Source organism: Oncorhynchus keta, chromosome 18 (genome assembly GCF_023373465.1).
Source record: "Oncorhynchus keta strain PuntledgeMale-10-30-2019 chromosome 18, Oket_V2, whole genome shotgun sequence".
Taxonomy (NCBI): Eukaryota; Metazoa; Chordata; class Actinopteri; order Salmoniformes; family Salmonidae; genus Oncorhynchus; species Oncorhynchus keta.
In genome coordinates, this window is record NC_068438.1 from 44,358,046 (window position 1) to 44,374,763 (window position 16,718).

Sequence of the window (16,718 nt, forward strand, 5' to 3'; positions counted from 1 at the left end):
TACCCTCGCCCTGAGATACTTCCAGGATAAGAGCCTTTTGTTCCTTTTCTTTTCTAGTTTTTGGATACGCTTTGGAAGTCCTCCCTCCTTCACTCCCTTCTCTGTGATAAAGACAGTCTCAGGTGGTGAGAAGCAGTCTGGGGTCTCTCAGGGGAAAGAAGGATTGCATAGCAGCCTCTCCCATTCATAAACCACAATACTGTACAGTCCTTAGCCCTAGTTTTGCATATTGAATATTAAAGTGAGATTATCAATGTCACAATGAATTTAGTTTGTAATGTGTGTGAGAAACCAGAGTTAGTTTATGTGAGTGAGAGAGAGAGAGAGAGTGAGAGAGTGAGAGAGAGAGAGAGAGAGAGAGAGAGAGAGAGAGAGAGAGAGAGAGAGAGAGAGAGAGAGAGAGAGAGAGAGAGAGAGAGAGAGAGAGAGAGAGAGAGAGAGAGAGAGAGAGAGAGAGAGAGAGAGAGAGAGAGAGAGAGAGAGAGAGAGAGAGAGAGAGAGAGAGAGAGAGAGAGAGAGAGAGAGAGAGAGAGAGAGAGAGAGAGAGAGAGAGAGAGAGAGAGAGAGAGAGAGAGAGAGAGAGAGAGAGAGAGAGAGAGAGAGAGAGAGAGAGAGAGAGAGAGAGAGAGAGAGAGAGAGAAGCGAGAAAGAGAGAGCTTGTGTGTGTGTGTGTGTGTTGTAATCCTTTAGGCTTTATGGAGGTAAAACACATTCAGCCCTTTCCTGTTGCTTCCCATTAATTCCACCTGTATACACTGGGAATGAGCCCCTACCAACCCTGCCACTTCCTGAGTCCTCCCACCCCTTCCTCTCTCCCTAGCTCCCTTCATCCATTCCTCCCTCCCTCCATCCATCCACCTCTCCCTTACTAATCCCCAGATGTCAGCTTATGGAACACCCAGAGAGAGGGGGTTGTTCTGGGATCTCACAGCAGAACGTTCTCATCCACAACTACTGTCCCTAATAGGAGAACCCTTTTTGATTCCATGTAGAATCCTATTTCGTTCCAAGTAGAACCCTATTGGGTTCCATGTAGAACCCTCTGAAGAAAGGGTTCAACATAGAACCCAAAAGGGTTCTACCTGGAACTAAAAGGCTGGGACCAAAAAGGGTTATTCAAATGGTTATCCTATGGGGACAGCCAAACAACCCTTTTAGAGCCTAGAACTCTACAGGTTCCAGAATGTTCACCCTCAACCAGCCTCAGTCTGAGAGTACAAAGGTTCACTATGTTAAAGCACAGCTAGAAACCTGCAGTTTATTATTCATTTGTAACAAACAAGCGACATTTGTTTCAGGGAGATGAGGGATCTTGACTTGTCATGTCACTGAGCATCCTTAAGGCAGAAGCCATGTAGCTGTGGCACGACCCACAGCTAAGGACAGAACGGTCACCATTGCCCTTCTGAACCCAGCCGTCCTCTTTATTGTGAGGTCATCACTGACCTGATCTGGCTGGATTGGTGTATGCAATAGGCAATAAACCTGCATATCACCTGATATATCACTGTTTCCCCCACATGAGTGAACAGAGTGCATTTTCTTAGTCACCAGGACTGTTATGTGCCTCCTCTCTCAACAGCTCTCAGTTTGACAGGTCACGGCATGACAACACCTCCTCCACACTGACTCTTAACACAGGGGCCCCCCCAGGGGTGTGTCCTCTGTCCTCTGCTGTACTCCCTGTTCACCCACGACTGTGTTGCTTTGCACGACACCAACTCCACCATCAAGTTTAATGACAACACTACAGTTGTAGGCCTGATAACCGACGATGACAAGTCAGCCTATAGGGAGGGGGTAAGTGAACATCTTGGTGTCATGACAACAACCTCTCCCTCAACTTCAGCAAAACAAAGGAGTTGATTGTTGACTTCAGGAAGCAGAGGAGGAAACATGCCCCGATCCACGTCAACAGGACTGCACCAGGCTGAGGCTGAGTGAACAGATCTAGATAAAACAGAGCTAGATTTATCCACCAGGCTGAGTGAACAGATCTGGATGAAACAGAACTAGATTTATCCACCAGGAAGAGAGAACAGATCTGGATGAAACAGAACTAGATTTATCCACCAGGCTGAGGCTGAGTGAACAGATCTGGATAAAACAGAACTAGATTTATCCACCAGGAAGAGTGAACAGATCTGGATAAAACAGAACTAGATTTATCCACCAGGAAGAGGGAACAGAGCTCTAAACAGAACTAGATTTATCCACCAGGCTGAGGGAACAGAGCTCTAAACAGAACTAGATTTATCCACCAGGCTGAGGGAACAGAGCTCTAAACAGAACTAGATTTATCCACCAGGCTGAGGGAACAGAGCTCTAAACAGAACTAGATGTATCCACCAGGCTGAGGGAACAGAGCTCTAAACAGAACTAGATGTATCCACCAGGCTGAGGGAACAGAGCTCTAAACAGAACTAGATGTATCCACCAGGCTGAGGGAACAGAGCTCTAAACAGAACTAGATGTATCCACCAGGCTGAGGGAACAGAGCTCTAAACAGAACAAGATTTATCCACCAGGCTGAGGGAACAGAGCTCTAAACAGAACTAGATTTATCCACCAGGCTGAGGGAACAGAGCTCTAAACAGAACTAGATGTATCCACCAGGCTGAGGGAACAGAGCTCTAAACAGAACTAGATGTATCCACCAGGCTGAGGGAACAGAGCTCTAAACAGAACTAGATGTATCCACCAGGCTGAGGGAACAGAGCTCTAAACAGAACTAGATGTATCCACCAGGCTGAGGGAACAGAGCTCTAAACAGAACTAGATGTATCCACCAGGCTGAGGGAACAGAGCTCTAAACAGAACTAGATGTATCCACCAGGCTGAGGGAACAGAGCTCTAAACAGAACTGGATTTATCTACCAGGCTGAGGGAACAGAGCTCTAAACAGAACTAGATTTATCCACCAGGCTGAGGGAACAGAGCTCGAAACAGATGAGTTCAGTTTGAATGTTCCTACCTGCTTTGACTCCTAATGGACCATTTCCTAGAAGACTTCTCCCCCCAACCTCCCATTCCTTCAATTTTAAAAGTCCTCCCCCTCCTATTCGAGACAGACAGAGCGACAGACAGAGCGACAGAGCGACAGAGCGACAGAGCGACAGAGCGACAGAGCGACAGAGCGACAGAGCGACAGACAGAGCGACAGAGCGACAGACAGACAGAGCGACAGACAGACAGACAGACAGACAGAGCGACAGACAGAGCGACAGAGCGACAGAGCGACAGACAGAGCGAAAGAGATACTGTAACTAAAAAGAGATAATGAAATACTTACTAGGTATGTAAAAGTTTATGAAAGAGACAAAAGGTGGAGCTCTACAGAGAATGCCCAGTAAGACTGATGCTGTTCTTTACTAAAATGAGAGAAGTGACATCATCATAGACAGGACTAAGCTCAGGAAGATCTTGTCGTTTCTAAAGGAGTGCTCAATGAATGTCAAACCCAGCTGCCGTTCAACGTCAGTCTTACAGTCAAGAGACCACACAGCCAGACATGACAATAAGCACGTAGGTTGACTAATAGTTCAGAGGTCACAGAGAGAAAGACCCCCAGAGGCGAGGTGGAGGTCGAACAACCATGCTATGTCTAATCCCCCCACCCCCTTCCTCAGTGTGGGGTCTAGAAGGTCACGAGTACTGGGTCGCCATGAAAAGGTCAAACAAAGTTCGGACACAAGCCTGCACATATTTGTCCGCTGAGCCTCCTGAAGGCCCAGAGCAGACATGTGAAATGATAGAGGGAAAAAAAGGCTTTACTGGAATGTTCATTGGTCACAGCTGGGCATCATGGGAGCAATATAGACCTGAGCTTAAAGCAGGACGTGTGTGTGTTTGCATATACGGTATGCGTGTGTGTCTGTGTATGTCTACGTGTGTGTGTATGTGTGTGTGTGTCTACGTGTGTCTGTATGTGTGTGTGTGTGTGTGTGTGTGTGTGTGTGTGTGTGTGTGTGTGTGTGTGTGTCCGTGTGTGTGTATGTGTGCGTGTGTGTGTGTCTACGTGTGTCTGTATGTGTGTGTGTGTGTGTGTGTGTGTGTGTGTGTGTGTCTACGTGTGTCTGTGTGTTTGTATGTGTGTGTGTGTGTGTGTGTGTGTGTGTGTACGTGTGTCTGTGTGTGTCTGTGTGTTTGTATGTGTGTTTGTATGTGTGCGTGTGTGTGTGTGTGTCTACGTGTGTCTGTGTGTGTCTACGTGTGTCTGTGTGTGTGTGTGTGTGTGTGTGTGTGTGTGTGTGTGTGTGTGTGTGTGTGTGTGTGTGTGTGTGTGTGTGTGTGTGTGTGTGTGTGTGTGTGTGTGTGTGTGTGTGTGTGTGTGTGTGTGTGTGTGTGTGTGTGTGTGTGTGTGTGTGTGTGTGTGTGTGTGTCTACGTGTGTCTGTGTGTTTGTATGTGTGTGTGTGTGTGTTGGAGGGTACAAAGGCGTGAATGTGTGTGTGAGTGTGACTAAAACAGAGCGCTGTGGACCGGAGCTTGATGCCAGAATGGGGCACAGCTTGGAGTTATGTGCCCTGAACATCACTAGATGGACATGCTGGAAAGGACAAAATGTCCTACATCAACAAAACTTTGTATAGGTTTAGGGTTCAAGTTACTCCACCCATCCCTGCCCCTTAATTTCTCCACCTCCATGCCTCCACCCCCATATCCCTCCACCTCTACCCCTCCATCCACATCCCTCCATCCTTGCACCTCCATCCCTCCACCTCTACCCCAATCCCTCCATCTCTACCCCTCCACCCCTACCCCAATCCCTCCATCTCTACCCCTCCACCCCTACCCCAATCCCTCCATCTCTACCCCTCCACCCCTACCCCAATCCCTCCATCCCTACCCCTCCACCCCTACCCCTCTACCCCAATCCCTCCAACTCTACCTCTACCCCAATCCCTCCAACTCTACCTCTACCCCAATCCCTCCATCTCTACCCCTCCACCCCTACCCCAATCCCTCCATCTCTACCCCTCCACCCCTACCCCAATCCCTCCACCTCTACCCCTCCACCCCTACCCCAATCCCTCCACCTCTACCCCAATCCCTCCACCTCTACCCCTCCAACCCCTACCCCAATCCCTCCAACTCTACCCCTACCCCAATCCCTCCACCCCAATCCCTCCACCTCTACCCCAATCCCTCCACCTCTACCCCTCCAACCCCTACCCCAAACCCTCCAACTCTACCCCTACCCCAATCCCTCCACCTCGACCCCTACCCCAATCCCTCCACCCCTCCACCTCTACCCCAATCCCTCCACGTCTACCCCAATCCCTCCACCTCTACCCCTCCACCTCCAACCCTCAAACTCCAACCCTCCCCCATCACTCTTCCACCCCCATATCCCTCCACCAATCCCTCCACCTCTACCCCAATCCATCCACCCCACAATCCCTCCACCTCCACCCCATCCCTCCACTCCTCCAGCTCCATATCCCTCCACCTCCACCCCATCCCCCATCTCAACCCCTCCACCCCATCCCCCATCTCAACCCCTCCACCTCTACCCCTCCACGCCAATCCCTCCACCCTACCCCACCACCTCCGTCTCTACACCTCCATCCCCACCTTGTCCCTCCATCTTCACCTCCATGTCTCCATCTTCACCTCCATGTCTCCATCTTTACCTCCATGTCTCCATCTTCACCTCCATGTCTCCATCTTCACCTCCATGTCTCCATCTTCACCTCCATGTCTCCATCTTCACCTCCATGTCTCCATCTTCACCTCCATGTCTCCATCTTCACCTCCATGTCTCCATCTTCACCTCCATGTCTCCATCTTCACCTCCATGTCTCCATCTTCACCTCCATGTCTCCATCTTCACCTCCATGTCTCCATCTTCACCTCCATCTTTACCTCCATGTCTCCATCTTCACCTCCATCTTTACCTCCATGTCTCCATCTTCACCTCCATCTTTACCTCCATGTCTCCATCTTCACCTCCATCTTTACCTCCATGTCTCCATCTTCACCTCCATCTTCACCTCTATCCCTCCATCTTCACCTCCATGTCTCCATCTTCACCTCCATGTCTCCATCTTCACCTCCATGTCTCCATCTTCACCTCCATGTCTCAGTCTTCACCTCCATCTTTACCTCCATGTCTCCATCTTCACCTCCATCTTCACCTCTATCCCTCCATCTTCACCTCCATGTCTCCATCTTCACCTCCATGTCTCCATCTACACCTCCATGTCTCCATTTTTACCTCCATGTCTCCATCTTCACCTCCATCCCTCCATCTTTACCTCCATGTCTCCATCTTCACCTCCATGTCTCCATCTTCACCTCCATGTCTCCATCTACACCTCCATGTCTCCATTTTTACCTCCATGTCTCCATCTTCACCTCCATGTCTCCATCTTCACCTCCATGTCTCCATCTTTACCTCCATGTCTCCATCTTCACCTCCATGTCTCCATCTTCACCTCCATGTCTCCATTTTTACCTGCATGTCTCCATCTACACCTCCATGTCTCCATCTTCACCTCCATGTCTCCATCTACACCTCCATGTCTCCATCTACACCTCCATGTCTCCATCTTCACCTCCATGTCTCCATCTACACCTCCATGTCTCCATCTTCACCTCCATGTCTCCATCTTCACCTCCATGTCTCCATCTTTACCTCCATGTCTCCATCTTCACCTCCATGTCTCCATTTTTACCTGCATGTCTCCATCTACACCTCCATGTCTCCATCTTCACCTCCATGTCTCCATTTTTACCTGCATGTCTCCATCTTCACCTCCATGTCTCCATTTTTACCTGCATGTCTCCATCTACACCTCCATGTCTCCATCTTTACCTCCATGTCTCCATCTACACCTCCATGTCTCCATCTTCACCTCCATGTCTCCATTTTTACCTGCATGTCTCCATCTACACCTCCATGTCTCCATCTTTACCTCCATGTCTCCATCTTCACCTCCATGTCTCCATCTTCACCTCCATGTCTCCATTTTTACCTGCATGTCTCCATCTTCACCTCCATGTCTCCATCTTCACCTCCATGTCTCCATCTTCACCTCCATGTCTCCATCTTCACCTCCATGTCTCCATCTTCACCTCCATGTCTCCATCTTCACCTCCATGTCTCCATCTTCACCTCCATGTCTCCATCTTCACCTCCATGTCTCCATCTTCATCTCTATCCCTCCATCTTCACCTCCATGTCTCCATCTTCACCTCCATGTCTCCATCTTCACCTCCATGTCTCCATCTTCACCTCCATGTCTCCATCTTCACCTCCATGTCTCCATCTTCATCTCTATCCTCCATGTCTCCATCTTCATCTCTATACCTCCATGTCTCCATCTTCATCTCTATACCTCCATGTCTCCATCTTCATCTCTATACCTCCATGTCTCCATCTTCATCTCTATCCCTCCATGTCTCCATCTTCATCTCTATCCCTCCATGTCTCCATCTTCATCTCTATACCTCCATGTCTCCATCTTCATCTCTATACCTCCATGTCTCCATCTTCACCTCCATGTCTCCATCTTCATCTCTATCCCTCCATGTCTCCATCTTCATCTCTATACCTCCATGTCTCCATCTTCATCTCTATACCTCCATGTCTCCATCTTCATCTCTATACCTCCATGTCTCCATCTTCATCTCTATCCTCCATGTCTCCATCTTCATCTCTATCCCTCCATGTCTCCATCTTCATCTCTATACCTCCATGTCTCCATCTTCATCTCTATCCCTCCATGTCTCCATCTTCATCTCTATCCCTCCATCTTCACCTCCATGTCTCCATCTTCACCTCCATGTCTCCATCTTCACCTCCATGTCTCCATCTTCATCTCTATCCCTCCATGTCTCCATCTTCATCTCTATCCCTCCATGTCTCCATCTTCATCTCTATACCTCCATGTCTCCATCTTCATCTCTATCCCTCCATGTCTCCATCTTCATCTCTATCCCTCCATCTTCACCTCCATGTCTCCATCTTCACCTCCATGTCTCCATCTTCACCTCCATGTCTCCATCTTCACCTCCATGTCTCCATCTTCATCTCTATACCTCCATGTCTCCATCTTCATCTCTATACCTCCATGTCTCCATCTTCATCTCTATACCTCCATGTCTCCATCTTCATCTCTATCCCTCCATCTTCACCTCCATGTCTCCATCTTCACCTCCATGTCTCCATCTTTACCTCCATGTCTCCATCTTCACCTCCATGTCTCCATCTTCACCTCCATGTCTCCATCTTCACCTCTATCCCTCCATCTTCACCTCCATCTTCATCTCTATCCCTCCATGTCTCCATCTTCACCTCCATCTTCATCTCTATCCCTCCATGTCTCCATCTTTACCTCTCCATCTTCATCTCTATCCCTCCATGTCTCCATCTTCACCTCTATCCCTCCATGTCTCCATCTTCACCTCTATCCCTCCATGTCTCCATCTTCACCTCTATCCTCCATGTCTCCATCTTCACCTCCATGTCTCAATCTTCACCTCCATGTCTCCATCTTCACCTCCATGTCTCCATCTTCACCTCCATGTCTCAATCTTCACCTCCATGTCTCCATCTTCACCTCCATCCCTCCATCTCTCCATATTTCTTCTATTCCTCCAGACAAAACCTTTTCAGACCTTCTGAATAATTGAGACTGAGTTTTAATGAGCTGAAGGCAAACGTCACTTAGTACAGGTGTGTGTGTGTGTGTATATACATGCATATAGTATCATTTGGTTATATGTGTGTGCACAAGTAGAATGAAATGATGTGTTTATATGTATGAGAGATAGAAGGTATGCCGTTCATTGGAGCAACAACAGAATTCTTCATTATTCACTGAACCCTATACTGCAGTCTGACATAACTATCTGCAAACCAGTATGTGAGTTCATATCTCTAGTGCTGCCTGCAGTGTTTAGTACGCCTGAGAGAGGGAGAGAGAGAGGGGGGGGGACAGAACAGGCTTCCTAAACGATCCACGATCCAGCGAGTTTTAATCCAGTCTGGATGGATCAATAAGTCATCAACATTTAGTACAGTATCGCACTTCAGCAGGCCTCAATCGATTAGCCTCCCTTGTCATAATCCTCCTCTCGATCTCTCCTCATCGCTCCTCTCATTCGGTCTTCCCTCCCCCTATCCTCTCTGCAGTGGCTCCAACAGCCTGTGGGCTTATAAAGGAGTGTTTCTGTGTCCCAGCTATAATTCCTGGAGGGCAGTCAGGCAAACAAACCCAGCCTGCCTGTGCCCGTCGCATGACTTCCATAGCAGAGAGAGGGAAGGGGGAGGAATAGAGAGAAGGGTGGGGGAAGAGAGCGAGGAATAGAGAGATGGAGGGGGGAGAGAGAGGAATAGAGAGATGGAGGGGGAGAGAGAGGAATAGAGAGATGGATGGAGGGGGGAGAGAGAGGAATAGAGAGATGGAGGGGGAGAGAGAGGAATAGAGAGATGGAGGGGGAGAGAGAGGAATAGAGAGATGGGGGGGGGAGAGAGAGGAATAGAGAGATGGATGGGGGGAGAGAGAGGAATAGAGAGATGGAGGGGGAGAGAGAGGAATAGAGAGATGGAGGGGGAGAGAGAGGAATAGAGAGATGGAGGGGGAGAGAGAGGAATAGAGAGATGGAGGGGGAGAGAGAGGAATAGAGAGATGGAGGGGGAGAGAGAGGAATAGAGAGATGGAGGGGGAGAGAGAGGAATAGAGAGATGGAGGGGGAGAGAGAGGAATAGAGAGATGGAGGGGGAGAGCGAGGAATAGAGAGATGGAGGGGGGAGAGAGGAATAGAGAGATGGAGGGGGAGAGAGAGGAATAGAGAGATGGAAGGGGGAGAGAGAGGAATAGAGAGATGGAAGGGGGAGAGAGAGGAATAGAGAGATGGAGGGGGAGAGAGAGGCATAGAGAGATGGAGGGGGAGAGAGAGGCATAGAGAGATGGAGGGGGGAGAGAGAGGCATAGAGAGATGGAGGGGGGAGAGAGAGGCATAGAGAGATGGAGGGGGGAGAGAGAGGCATAGAGAGATGGAGGGGGAGAGAGAGGCATAGAGAGATGGAGGGGAGAGAGAGGAATAGAGAGATGGAGGGGGAGAGAGGAGGAATAGAGAGATGGAGGGGGAGAGAGAGGAATAGAGAGATGGAGGGGGAGAGAGAGGAATAGAGAGATGGAGGGGGAGAGAGAGGAATAGAGAGATGGAGGGGGAGAGAGAGGAATAGAGAGATGGAGGGGGAGAGAGAGGAATAGAGAGATGGAGGGGGGAGAGAGAGGAATAGAGAGATGGAGGGGGAGAGAGAGGAATAGAGAGATGGGGTGGGGAGAGAGAGGAATAGAGAGAGAGGAGGGTGGGAGGAGAGAGAGGAATAGAGAGATGGGTGGGAGGAGAGAGAGGAATAGAGAGATGGAGGGGGGGAGAGAGAGGAATAGAGAGATGGAGGGGGAGAGAGAGGAATAGAGAGATGGAGGGGGAGAGAGAGGAATAGAGAGATGGAGGGGGAGAGAGAGGAATAGAGAGATGGAGGGGGAGAGAGAGGAATAGAGAGATGGAGGGGGAGAGAGAGGAATAGAGAGATGGAGGGGGAGAGAGAGGAATAGAGAGATGGAGGGGAGAGAGAGAAGGAATAGAGAGAAGGGTGGGGGGAGAGAGAGAGGAATAGAGAGATGGAGGGAGAGAGAGAGGAACAGAGAGAAGGGGGGGGGAGAGGAATAGAGAGAAGGGTGGGGGGAAGAGGAATAGAGAGAAGGGGGGAGGGAAGAGGAATAGAGAGAAGGGTGGGGGAGAGAGGGAATAGAGAGAAGGGTAGGGGGAGAGAGAGAGGAATAGAGAGATGGAGGGGGAGAGAGGAATAGAGAGATGGAGGGGGAGAGAGAGGAATAGAGAGATGGAGGGGGAGAGAGAGGAATAGAGAGATGGAGGGGGAGAGAGAGGAATAGAGAGATGGAGGGGGAGAGAGAGGAATAGAGAGAAGGGTGGGGGAGAGAGAGAGGAATAGAGAGAAGGGTGGGGGGGGAGAGAGAGAGGAATAGAGAGAAGGGTGGGGGAAGAGAGCGAGGAATAGAGAGAAGGGTGGGGGAAGAGAGCGAGGAATAGAGAGAAGGGTGGGGGAAGAGAGAGAGGAATAGAGAGATGGAGGGGGAGAGAGAGGAATAGAGAGATGGAGGGGGAGAGAGAGGAATAGAGAGATGGAGGGGGGGGGAGAGAGAGGAATAGAGAGATGGAGGGGGAGAGAGAGGAATAGAGAGATGGAGGGGGGAGAGAGGCCTAGAGAGATGGTGGGGGGGAGAGAGAGGCCTAGAGAGATGGATGGGGGGAGAGAGAGGCATAGAGAGATGGAGGGGGAGAGAGAGGAATAGAGAGATGGAGGGGGAGAGAGAGGAATAGAGAGATGGAGGGGGAGAGAGAGAGGAATAGAGAGATGGAGGGGGGAGAGAGAGGAATAGAGAGATGGAGGGGGAGAGAGAGGAATAGAGAGATGGAGGGGGAGAGAGAGGAATAGAGAGATGGAGGGGGAGAGAGAGGAATAGAGAGATGGAGGGGGAGAGAGAGGAATAGAGAGATGGAGGGGGGAGAGAGAGGAATAGAGAGATGGAGGGGGAGAGAGAGGAATAGAGAGATGGAGGGGGAGAGAGAGGAATAGAGAGATGGAGGGGGGAGAGAGAGGAATAGAGAGAAGGGTGGGAGGAGAGAGAGGAATAGAGAGAAGGGTGGGGGGGGAGAGAGAGGAATAGAGCGAAGGGTAGGGGGAGGGGAGAGAGGAGGAAGAGAGAGATGGAGGGGGGGAGAGAGAGGAATAGAGAGATGGAGGGGGGAGAGAGAGGAATAGAGAGATGGAGGGGAGAGAGAGGAATAGAGAGATGGAGGGGGAGAGAGAGGAATAGAGAGATGGAGGGGGAGAGAGAGGAATAGAGAGATGGAGGGGAGAGAGAGAGGAATAGAGAGATGGAGGGGAGAGAGAATAGAGGAAGGGGAGAGAGAAGGGAGATGGAGGGGAGAGAGAGGAATAGAGAGAAGGGGGGGGAGAGGAATAGGGATGGTGGGGGAGAGAGAGGAATAGAGAGATGGAGGGGGAGAGAGAGAGGAACAGAGAGAAGGGTGGAGGGGGGGGGGGAGAGGAATAGAGAGAAGGGTGGGGGGAAGAGGAATAGAGAGAAGGGTAGGGGGAAGAGGAATAGAGAGAAGGGGGGAAGGAGAGAGAGAGGAATAGAGAGAAGGGGGGGGGAGAGAGGAATAGAGAGAAGGGGAGAGGGGGAGAGGAATAGAGAGAAGGAATAGAGAGATGGAGGGGGGGAGAGAGAGAGGAATAGAGAGATGGAGGGGGAGAGAGGAATAGAGAGATGGAGGGGGAGAGAGAGGAATAGAGAGATGGAGGGGAGAGAGAGAGGAATAGAGAGATGGAGGGGAGAGAGAGAGGAATAGAGAGATGGAGGGGAGAGAGAGAGGAATAGAGAGATGGGGGGGAGAGAGAGGAATAGAGAGAAGGGTGGGGGGAGAGAGGAATAGAGAGAAGGGTGGGGGAGAGAGAGAGGAATAGAGAGATGGAGGGGGAGAGAGGAATAGAGAGATGGAGGGGGAGAGAGGAATAGAGAGATGGAGGGGAGAGAGAGGAATAGAGAGATGGAGGGGGAGAGAGGAATAGAGAGATGGAGGGGAGAGAGAGAGGAATAGAGAGATGGAGGGGAGAGAGAGAGGAATAGAGAGAAGGGTGGGGGAAGAGGAATAGAGAGAAGGGTGGGGGAAGAGGAATAGAGAGAATGGAGGGGGAAGAGGAATAGAGAGATGGAGAAGGGTGGGGGGAGAGAGAGAGGAATAGAGAGATGGATGGAGGAGAGAGGAATAGAGAGATGGAGGGGAGGAGAGAGAGAGGAATAGAGAGAAGGGTGGGGGAAGAGGAATAGAGAGAAGGGTGGGGGAAGAGGAATAGAGAGAAGGGAGGGGGGGAGAGAGGGGGGAGAGAGAGAGGAATAGAGAGATGGGAGGGGGAGAGAGGAATAGAGAGATGGAGGGGAGAGAGAGAGGAATAGAGAGAAGGGTGGGGGGAGAGAGAGAGGAATAGAGAGATGGAGGGGAGAGAGAGAGGAATAGAGAGAAGGGTGGGGGGGAGGAATAGAGAGAAGGGTGGGAGGAGAGAGGAATAGAGAGATGGAGGGGAGAGAGAGGAATAGAGAGATGGAGGGGAGAGAGAGAGGAATAGAGAGATGGAGGGAGAGAGAGAGGAATAGAGAGATGGAGGGGAGAGAGAGAGGAATAGAGAGATGGAGGGGAGAGAGAGGAATAGAGAGATGGAGGGGAGAGAGAGAGGAATAGAGAGATGGAGGGGAGAGAGAGAGGAATAGAGAGATGGAGGGAGAGAGAGAGGAATAGAGAGATGGAGGGAGAGAGAGAGGAATAGAGAGATGGAGGGAGAGAGAGAGGAATAGAGAGATGGAGGGAGAGAGAGAGGAATAGAGAGATGGAGGGAGAGAGAGAGGAATAGAGAGATGGAGGGGAGAGAGAGAGGAATAGAGAGATGGAGGGGAGAGAGAGAGGAATAGAGAGATGGAGGGGAGAGAGAGAGGAATAGAGAGATGGAGGGGAGAGAGAGAGAGGAATAGAGAGATGGAGGGGAGAGAGAGAGGAATAGAGAGATGGAGGGGAGAGAGAGAGGAATAGAGAGATGGAGGGGAGAGAGAGAGGAATAGAGAGATGGAGGGGAGAGAGAGAGGAATAGAGAGATGGAGGAGAGAGAGAGGAATAGAGAGATGGAGGGGAGAGAGAGAGATGGAGGGGGAATAGAGAGATGGAGGGGGAATAGAGAGATGGAGGGGGAATAGAGAGATGGAGGGGGAATAGAGAGATGGAGGGGGAATAGAGAGATGGAGGGGGAATAGAGAGATGGAGGGGGAATAGAGAGATGGAGGGGGAATAGAGAGATGGAGGGGGAATAGAGAGATGGAGGGGGAATAGAGAGATGGAGGGGGAATAGAGAGATGGAGGGGGAATAGAGAGATGGAGGGGGAATAGAGAGATGGAGGGGAATAGAGAGATGGAGGGGAGAGAGAGAGGAATAGAGAGATGGAGGGGAGAGAGAGAGGAATAGAGAGATGGAGGGGAGAGAGAGAGGAATAGAGAGATGGAGGAGGGAGAGAGAGGAATAGAGAGATGGAGGGGGAATAGAGAGATGGAGGGGGGAATAGAGAGATGGAGGGGGGAATAGAGAGATGGAGAGGGGAATAGAGAGATGGAGGAGGGAGAGAGAGGAATAGAGAGATGGAGGGGGGAATAGAGAGATGGAGGGGGGAATAGAGAGATGGAGGGGGGAATAGAGAGATGGAGGGGGGAATAGAGAGATGGAGGGGGGAATAGAGAGATGGAGGGGGGAATAGAGAGATGGAGGGGGGAATAGAGAGATGGAGGGGGGAATAGAGAGATGGAGGGGGGAATAGAGAGATGGAGGGGGGAATAGAGAGATGGAGGGGGGAATAGAGAGATGGAGAGGGGAATAGAGAGATGGAGGGGGAATAGAGAGATGGAGGGGGAATAGAGAGATGGAGAGGGGAATAGAGAGATGGAGAGGGGAATAGAGAGATGGAGGGGAGAATAGAGAGAAGGAGAGGGGAATAGAGAGATGGAGGAGGGAGAGAGAGGAATAGAGAGATGGAGGGGGGAATAGAGAGATGGAGGGGGGAGAGAGAGGAATAGAGAGATGGAGGGGGGAATAGAGAGATGGAGGGGGGAATAGAGAGATGGAGGGGGGAATAGAGAGATGGAGAGGGGAATAGAGAAGGGGTGAGGACAAGGAAGGGAAAGAAGAAAAATAGGGAAGAGAAGTCAGAGAATTGAAGAATAGAAAAGTAAGGAGGGAGAATAGGAAGAAAAGGTAGAAGACAGAAAAAGGGAAGAGCAGAGGAGCATGGAAGGAGACGAGGACAGAGGAGGAAGGAGACGAGGACAGAGGAGGAAGGAGACGAGGACAGAGGAGGAAGGAGACGAGGACAGAGGAGGAAGGAGACGAGGACAGAGGGAGGAAGGAGACGAGGACAGAGGAGGAAGGAGACGAGGACAGAGGGAGGAAGGAGACGAGGACAGAGGAGGAAGGAGACGAGGACAGAGGAGGAAGGAGACGAGGACAGAGGGAGGAAGGAGACGAGGACAGAGGAGGAAGGAGACGAGGACAGAGGAGGAAGGAGACGAGGACAGAGGGAGGAAGGAGACGAGGACAGAGGAGCATGGAAGGAGACGAGGACAGAGGAGGAGCATGGAAGGAGGAAGGATGGAAGGAGACGAGGACAGAGGGAGGAAGGAGACGAGGACAGAGGAGGAAGGAGACGAGGACAGAGGAGGAAGGAGACGAGGACAGAGGAGCATGGAAGGAGACGAGGACAGAGGAGGAAGGAGACGAGGACAGAGGGAGGAAGGAGACGAGGACAGAGAGAGGAAGGAGACAGAGGATGGAAGGAGAGGAGGAAGGAGACGAGGACAGAGGGAGGAAGGAGACGAGGACAGAGGAGGAAGGAGACGAGGACAGAGAGCAGGAAGGAGACGAGGACAGAGGAGGAAGGAGACGAGGACAGAGGAGGAAGGAGACGAGGACAGAGGAGCATGGAAGGAGACGAGGACAGAGGAGCATGGAAGGAGACGAGGACAGAGGAGCATGGAAGGAGACGAGGACAGAGGAGGAAGGAGACGAGGACAGAGAGGAAGGAAGAGACGAGGACAGAGGAGCATGGAAGGAGACGAGGACAGAGGAGGAAGGAGACGAGGACAGAGGAGCATGGAAGGAGACGAGGACAGAGGAGGAAGGAGACGAGGACAGAGGAGGAAGGAGACGAGGACAGAGGAGGAAGGAAGGAGATGAGGACAGAGGAGGAAGGAAGGAGACGAGGACAGAGGAGGAAAGGAGACGAGGACAGAGGAGGAAGGAGACGAGGACAGAGGAGGAAGGAAGGAGATGAGGACAGAGGAGGAAGGAAGGAGACGAGGACAGAGGAGGAAGGAGACGAGGACAGAGGAGGAAGGAGATGAGGACAGAGGAGGAAGGAAGGAGACGACAGGACAGAGGAGGAAGGAGACGAGGACAGAGGAGGAAGGAGACGAGGACAGAGGAGGAAGGAGACGAGGACAGAGGAGCATGGAAGGAGACGAGGACAGAGGAGGAAGGAGACGAGGACAGCAGAAGGAGGAGCATGGAAGGAGACGAGGACAGAGGAGCATGGAAGGAGACGAGGACAGAGGAGGAAGGAGACGAGGACAGAGGAGGAAGGGGAGGAGGACAGAGGAGGAAGGGGAGGAGGACAGAGGAGGAAGGAGACGAGGACAGAGGAGGAAGGGGAGGAGAACAGAGGAAGAAGGGAGGAGGAGAGGAGGAAGGGGAGGAGAACAGAGGAGGAAGGAGACGAGGACAGAGGAGGAAGGGGAGGAGGACAGAGGAGGAAGGGAGGAGGAGAGGAGGAAGGAGAGGAGAACAGAGGAGGAAGGGGAGGAGAACAGAGGAGGAAGGGAGGAGGAGAGGAGGGGGGGAGAAGAGGAGGAAGGGAGGAGGAGAGGAGGGGGAGAACAGAGGAGGAAGGGAGGAGGAGAGGAGGGGGGGGAGGAAAAAAAGGCAACCTGCACAATCTTGCATGCACACGAGGAGAACAGACAGGCACGCAGCTTTAAGGAGGCACGAAGAGAGAGAGAAAATAACTCCTCCCTTAGTTTCTTTCTCCTCCCCCTTTCCAGCCTGAAGAGCAGAGCTCAGCACGACAGACTTACACGACACAG

General features: G+C 51.4%; 2 long non-coding RNA genes across 3 annotated transcripts; both read right to left on the bottom strand.

Annotated features, from left to right (window-relative positions):
• Window positions 1–5,583: 5,583 nt before the first annotated feature.
• On the bottom strand, window positions 5,584–8,246 carry LOC127908830 (uncharacterized). The gene is made up of 5 exons (XR_008068602.1): window positions 8,142–8,246; window positions 6,900–6,959; window positions 6,580–6,659; window positions 6,360–6,419; window positions 5,584–5,635 (listed from the first exon to the last, which is right to left on the bottom strand). It is a non-coding gene; the product is annotated as an uncharacterized LOC127908830 (long non-coding RNA).
• On the bottom strand, window positions 7,286–7,925 carry LOC127908829 (uncharacterized). 2 transcript variants are annotated; one of them, XR_008068601.1, is made up of 3 exons: window positions 7,806–7,925; window positions 7,503–7,586; window positions 7,286–7,370 (listed from the first exon to the last, which is right to left on the bottom strand). It is a non-coding gene; the product is annotated as an uncharacterized LOC127908829 (long non-coding RNA). The 2 variants fall into 2 exon arrangements; XR_008068600.1 differs by having other exon boundaries at window positions 7,503–7,614.
• Window positions 8,247–16,718: the final 8,472 nt, after the last annotated feature.